Source organism: Macrobrachium nipponense, chromosome 45, assembly GCF_015104395.2.
Source record: "Macrobrachium nipponense isolate FS-2020 chromosome 45, ASM1510439v2, whole genome shotgun sequence".
Taxonomy (NCBI): domain Eukaryota; kingdom Metazoa; phylum Arthropoda; class Malacostraca; order Decapoda; family Palaemonidae; genus Macrobrachium; species Macrobrachium nipponense.
The window spans coordinates 26,247,978-26,255,833 of NC_061105.1; the positions used below are offsets into that span (position 1 = coordinate 26,247,978).

Genomic DNA, 7,856 nt, shown 5'->3' on the forward strand with positions numbered 1-7,856 from the left:
ACCAACTATTCCAGTATTTGGCTTTATGTGAGGGTCATTAACATCCTTATTGGGCGCCTTGAATTCGTAGAGTAACGTTAAGGTGGAAATACATTGCCCCCTGTAAATTCACTCTTGGAGTTTCCTAACGATTTTTTTTTCCTTTCACTTGTATTCGGCCTTTAGCCGACTTTTCTTGTATCTGATTAGGTTTGATCAGTCTCCCTTTAGTCGCAGTCAGAATAAGCATCCGTTGCGGGAGCCATCTATATATATATATATATATATTATATATATATATATATATTATATATATATATATATATATGTGTGTGTGTGTGTGTGTGTGTGTGTGTATGTATGTATGTATATAATATATATATTTGCATAGTATATATATATATAGTATGTATGTATAATATATAATTTCATTAGGTAGCTAACTTCAAAGAAACAAATTCAAGTGTTAAGTCTTTTTAATTAATCGACAAACAGACATCTTCTTGTTTATATTGACAGTTTCAAAATCAGCTCATGAAGGATCTTCCATATTCGGCTATGACATCACTGGACAGCAATCTAATAATCCTGTACGAGAGGGAGGAACACAGAAGACATTAATCAAAGGACAACTGATTTATTCCCAAGTGGGTGACGATACACTTTTAAGAAATATAACAGCAATTGACATGATGAGAACAAAAATCAAGGATGAGAATAACAACATAGCAATCTGACACCATATACCTCCAAAGTAATCTGTGCCACTTCCTCATCGGGATATATTTTAATATTTAATAAACTATTTTGGTCAGTAGCCCCATTCGACAAAATTTAACTAAAACTTATAAAACCACTTTGAAATACCTTGCGGACAAACAGAGAATTCAGCAAAGAGACACATGTGCACAGCCCAACTTCAGGAGAGATAATAAAAAAAAAAATTTTGAAAGAAAATAAGTAAAGGTAATCTGACTCACCGGTGGACACGGGGCGAAGCATGTACAAGGGTTGAATGGATCACAGCAAGGGCAATTTGGAGGACAGCACTGTGTTGGTCTTGGTCTTCGTCTTGGGATTTTTAGCTGAAAGATCAAAGTGCAGTCAATTTAAATATAAGGATGGAAAATCATACTTTTTTCAGAATGTAGCAGGGGAAGCGTTGGATAGGATCTGGATTGAGAAGGCAGGGCAGATGGGTTCTGGACTGACAGGGATAGAATATTGTAGGTTTAGTCAGTGTATTAAGTGCTTGTTAGAAAGCATAAATATCCAAATGGAGGATCAAATTAATATGACATAAATAAACCTTGAGAAAGCTTATGTTGAGCTGATATATAGAGTCAAGGTGCAGGGAGTTGAGAATGTGTAGAATTAAGGGTATCCTGCCAAGACTGATGAAACGATATGAAACATGTAATAGTTTACAGGGGTGTAAGATGGAATTATGGTGAGAAGTCGGAGAAAGGGAACAGTAGATGTAGGTGGCAGTCTGTCGCATAAAAAGATGGATTATGAATAGTGTTGAATGCCTGATATCTTCAGATGATACAGCAGTGACTGGGATAGAGAAGTAAAATACAGAGAGAGTTTGAAAGCGTTTGCAAGAGGAGAAGATTTAGAGGAAAAATTAAGCAAGAGTAAGATTATAAAAGTAAATGGGAACAAGGAAGAAGCGAATACTTTTACGGAAGGTAAGAGTAGAACTAGCAGATCCTTAAGAGCATTTGGGATTATGTATTTCAGATAATGGTAAAATGAGTATTATTATATTATTATTATTATTATTATTATTATTATTATTATTATTATTATTATTATTATTACCATTATTATTATTATTATTATTATTATTATATATTATTATTATTATTATTATTATTCAGAAGATGAAATCCATTCATATGGAACACGACATAGGGTCACTGACTTTAAATTCATCTCCCAAAGAATATGACGTTCATAGATAAAAAGTAGGAGGACGTAAAGGGAAATAAAGAAAGAAGAAATCTCACTCACTAAAAGATAAATTAATAAATAGATATAGATAAAAACGTATTGAAATGTGAGAAGAATAGTACTAGGGCAGTAATGCACTGCGCTTCCGCTTGAACTTCTGAAGAAGTTCCAGTTGCACGACAATTCTGGGAGGCTGGAAGTTCCACAGTCCAACGGTGTGAGGAATAATAAAGGACCTCTGGAACTGAGAAGTTCGACCGTGAGGCACATTTAAGTACTGCATATTGGTGTGCTGTTCAGTATGCAAGCAAGAGTATAATTTTCAATTCTTTTGTACACAAAATTTTTAGTTCATATCAGGAAAATTTAAATTTTACTGAAAATATTATAATAACATTTTAGTTTATGGTCAGGAAATAACAATGTGATATAAACAATTAACTAAAAAATTTTGTACAAAAGAGTTGAAAATTATACTCTTACTTGCATACAGAACCGTAGGTCTAAGCTTAGGCAGCCCACTTTGCCATTTAGCGGATCATAGACATACTGTATACTGGACTCATACCACTAGACTATGCGAGATATATATATATATATATATATATATATATATATAATATATATATATATATATATATATACATATACATATTCGTGTGCGAGTTGGTCGGAGAGGCGACGGACTCCGCCCACTTTTGTCCTGACGATAACCCCATAGACAGTGAGATTTCCTTGCGGTTCAGATGTTAGTGAGTCATTTATTTACGTGGTGGTTGCCGTATGAGAGGGAGGAACTGAAAGGCTAAAAGAAATAAATGGAGTGTTCCCAGATGGTTTGGTCAAGTGGAAGAATAGAAGATATAATTGGTCGGTAAAAAGAACAGATAAAGGAAGTAGTAGAAAGGATAGACGGAGTGTGATTGGTACTAGAAAGAAGAGGCCTCGACCTCCAGGAAGACGAGAGAGAGAGGAGACGAAAGGAGAGAGAGAGGAGATGTTTGAATAGTGCAACTGTTGGTTAAGGATGTCGACGTGCTGCTGGAAAGTCTCATATAGAGGTGTATGAAATGCTGAGCATTGTGAAGATTTTTCTGCATTCGAGGCTCAGACACGATCAGCAGCACAAGTGTGAATCTAGAAGAGATGAACGTCCCCTCTTCTCTAGGGAACTAACCCGTGTTATTTCTATATAGATATATATATATATATATATATATATATATATATATAAATATATATATATCTATATATATAAATATATATATATAGTATACGAAATATATATATATATATATATATATATACATATACATATATATATGTACACTTTATACACACACACACTCACACACACACACACACACACACATATATATATATATATATATATATATATATATATATATATATATGCACACATATAAATTTATGTATATGTATACAAGTATATAGGAAGATTACGTTGAATTTTGTGGATTTTTGTTTAATTGTTGATGAACTTCTTATTATTAGTCTGGACAGACTTTTCCTGAATCTTTTGGGTTCTTCCCGATTTAGTTGATGAAACCCAAAAAAAAAAAAAAAACAAAGATTAAAAACTCTCTGTTTATTTACTAAGACAAACAACAACACCACAGTTGTTTCGTCACTCGTCGTGACCTCTTCAAAGTGCGTTATCTGTGTTGTTTTTGATGAAGCTGGCCTTATGCCAGCACGGGCTCTTTTGCTCATACTAGACCAGCCCGTAATTTATCTGGATATACCGTCCTGTTGTTCTGTACAGCGTGCGGACGGATATGTAGCGTCCAAAACATATCCATCCGCACACTATAATTAAACAACAGGACGCTATGTCTAGAGAAATGAATACATCTGAAGAATTCACGACGACTGACAAAGCGTTAATCTTCCGGTTTATTTTGTCCAGCAGCTAAATTTGGAAGAATGTAGAAGATTCAGGAAATACTGTCAGACTAATAAGCAGTGATCAACAGTCAAAAGGCCATAGAATTCAATGTAATTGCACACACGTACACGTACACACACATTTTATATATAGATATATATATATAATATATATATATATATATATATATATATATATATATATATATATATATCTATACGGATATGCGTTTATATATATATATATATATATATATATATATATATATATATATATATATATATATATATATAAATATATGCAAAATAAAAACACTGTATCGTGTTTCTAAGAAATCAATAGAGGGATCCACAGTAATATCCTTGTTTATCGAGATATAATATTTATACAAAGCTTAAAGCTTTCGTCCATCCTCCTGTGGACTTGATCACTAAGCTTAGTGATCAAGTCCACAGGAGGATGGACGAAAGCTTTAAGCTTTGTATAATATATTATATCTCGATAAACAAGGATATTACTGTGGATCCCTCTATTGATATAAATATATATAAGATATATATATATATATATATATATATATATATATATATAAGTATATATATAAAAAACTTTAGAGAAAGAAGATAACCACTATCGCATTCAACTATTTGTACAGCGGAGATGAGCAATAGAGGCGTCCTCAGCAAAAGGTCCCTCCAGAGGCAGCATCACCATCACCTACTTTGCTTCATTCATCACGCTCTTCATCGTATAGTGGTTAGTGTCGTGGGATGCCACTGACATAGTTGCGGGTTTGCGTCTCCCTGATCAATGAAAAATCACTGGCTCTGTATCATGGTCAGTTACTGCAGCAGTGTGGGGTCTGCGTGGGAGGTGGAAGCCAACATTCTTGGAAGGTTGAATTTGCAATTTCAATGGCGCAGTGTGCTTGTTCCGTGGAGCAGGTTTCATCTACTGAGATGATGATAATTATAACAATGATAATGGTCTGTTTATTCAGGCCTCCTCTTGTAGTCACTGTAAGAACTTTTAAATGATTTATTTAAATCACCATAAGTCGACCGAACACAGTCCTCTACATGTACGTGTACGATCCTTTCCGAAGCCAGAGCCATCTTCTCACACGCAGCAATGGCAAATTGATCTCATCTCTGTTCGGAATCTAACTCTAAATATAATGCAGAGGGAATTCATATTATTATTTTCCTCTGGTTGCTATTCACATTATGCAGCTTTACTTTACTTTTCTATAGAAGGCTAGGTCTTCTTCTTCCTATATATATATATATTATATATATATATATATATATATATATATATATATATATATATATATATATATATACATATATATATATATATGAATAACTTCATCACGAAGTATATAAAACGTGATGCTATGTATAAACAAAGGTTTTTTGCCACGAAGGAAAAAATGAAAATCGAGATAGACAAGTACTGCGATCCTGTTCGGACCCTTTACTGAGGTCCGAACAGGACCGAAAGTACCTGCTATCTCCGCTTTTCATTTTTTCCTTCGTGGCAAAAAACCTTTATATATATATATATATACATATATATATATATATATATATATATATATATATATAAAATGTGTTGTACGTGTACGTGTGTGCAATTACATTGAATTCTATGGCCTTTTGATTGTTCAACTTCTTATTTAGTCTGACAGTATTTCCTGAATCTTCTACATTCTTCCAAATTTAGCTGCTGGACAAAAAAAACCGAAGATTACCTCTTTGTCAGTCGTCGTGACTTCTTCAGAATGTATCATTGTCTAGACATAGCATCCTGTTGTTTAATTATAGTGTGCGGTTGGATGTGTTTTGGACGCTACATATCCGTCACAAACACTGTAAGAGAACAACAGGACGGTATATTCAGATAAACTTAGGGCCGGGCTGGTCTAGTATGAACAAGAGCCCGTGCTGGCATAAGGCCAGCTTCATCAAAAACAACAACAGATAACGCACTTTGAAGAGGTGACGACGAGTGACGAAACAACTGTGGTGTTGTTCTGGTAAATAAAACAGGGAGAGTTTAATCTTCTTTTTTTTCATGAACTAAATCGGGAAGAACCCAAAAGATTCAGAAAAAATCTGTCAGACTAATAAGAAGTGTGTGTATAATATATATATATATATATATATATAATATATATATATATATATATATATATATGTATGTATATATATACATATATATATATATATATATATATATATATATATATATATATATATATATATATATATATGTATATATACATACATATATATATATATATATATATATATATATATATATATATATACGTATATATATTCATCAGTATACTATGACAGGAAATAATAAGTAAAAACCCACAGATATGCATATGAGTTAAAACTGCTATTTCTCAAGACTCGAAAATAATTAAAATGGAAGCTTTCGACCGTTTGCACGCCGGTCTTCTTTAGCTTCCTGAAGAGGCCCGTTTCGATCATTATATATAGGAACGAAAAAGCTTTGCTCTTTACAAAGCGATGAATCTATATGCGGACACACGTATGTAGTATGTACATAGTATGATATATATACATATATATGTATATATATACTCATATATATATACACACATATACGTATATTCATAATCATACATACATGCGTGTGTGTGTGCAATGTAGATTCATCGCTTTTAAAGAGCAAAGCTTTTTCGTTTCTCTAGAACCATAAGGCTATTAAAAAGTTACCCCACAAGGACCATGAAAGTGTCACACTAGTCCCTTCAGTGGTCGGGACATGTACAAGGACCACTGTTGAGATGCCAACATAATTCATTTATGGAATTGAAACATATCATACTTACTTTGCCGCCTACCGTTTCCCCTTCGGACAGATGTCCAAGAAGAACCGCAAAGATCAGAAACACTACCAGAAAAGAGACGCATTTCGCCGGATCATGAGGAAAGGTGAAGGTTGGTTAGTCTGTCTCTATCTTTTATTGATTTTTTTGCCATAATATTATCCCATTTTCAGTCTTCCGGTTTTCCCAGTAAGCCTTTTGAGATGTAACTAAAACCAGGCTCTTTTCTGTGACCTCAGCAGACGCCGGGGTTTGTCTTTTTTTTTTTTTTCAGTTTTGTGTTTGTGCGAGTTTATACAAATTTGTTTTAACTCCATCTTACAATGATGAAATAATTCTTCAATCTTACTTGAGTATTTGTTGAATAACCCAGATAACATCCAATTCAAGTCGATTGAATTCTTTTTAATTAAGGGAATGATTAAAATGCCAACATTCTAGAAGCCAAGAGGTTGAATGTGGCCGATCTCATCAATATGAAACACTCACTCTAACTCTAGGGGCTCTGCCATTTTTGTGTGAAATACCCATAGCATCATTATATTGCTCCTGGAACTGACTTCTCTCTGTCACTGTCTCATCTGTTGGATCTCCCCTCCCCCGTCCTCCGTATCATGCTAGAACAAGCTTGAACAAATCTCAGATAAAAAAAAAAAATTCAAATCAGAAATGTTCTTACGCAAGATCCATCAATCTTTGCTCCTGCAATAACCTCCTGAATTTTTTTTCCTAAAAGAATCCGAGGCTGAATTATGGTGTTGCAATGGTCATAATGTAACAATAATGCTAAACAGCGAGCGAGGTCCATGTCTCCCCGAATATACGCAAACAGAAGATGATTAGCCCAGGCATGAAGTAAACGTAAAAAAACAAAGAACGAGAATGCTAAGGAAGTAAGAGTGGTTTGGCCCAAAAACCAATCAGTAAAACCCACTCACTTACCGAACACATGATTAGACTTGTCGGGATGAAATAATTATTGACTATTCGTAAAACGAGACCAAACAGCATAAAAAAACAATCTTTTTGGACGTTCCATGCAAAAGGCTTTTTACAAAAAGCCTGCCTGTGCCGCCTCTAACAATAGGAGCGACAAATAGAGTCCTCGTATAAAATATGGTAAGATGTTTGGATCAAGGG

General features: G+C 33.8%; 1 long non-coding RNA gene across 1 annotated transcript; it reads right to left on the bottom strand.

The window, feature by feature from the left end:
• Window positions 1-437: 437 nt before the first annotated feature.
• On the bottom strand, window positions 438-6,817 carry LOC135214120 (uncharacterized). The gene is made up of 3 exons (XR_010314274.1): window positions 6,720-6,817; window positions 960-1,064; window positions 438-567 (listed from the first exon to the last, which is right to left on the bottom strand). It is a non-coding gene; the product is annotated as an uncharacterized LOC135214120 (long non-coding RNA).
• Between the last annotated feature and the right edge of the window lie 1,039 nt (window positions 6,818-7,856).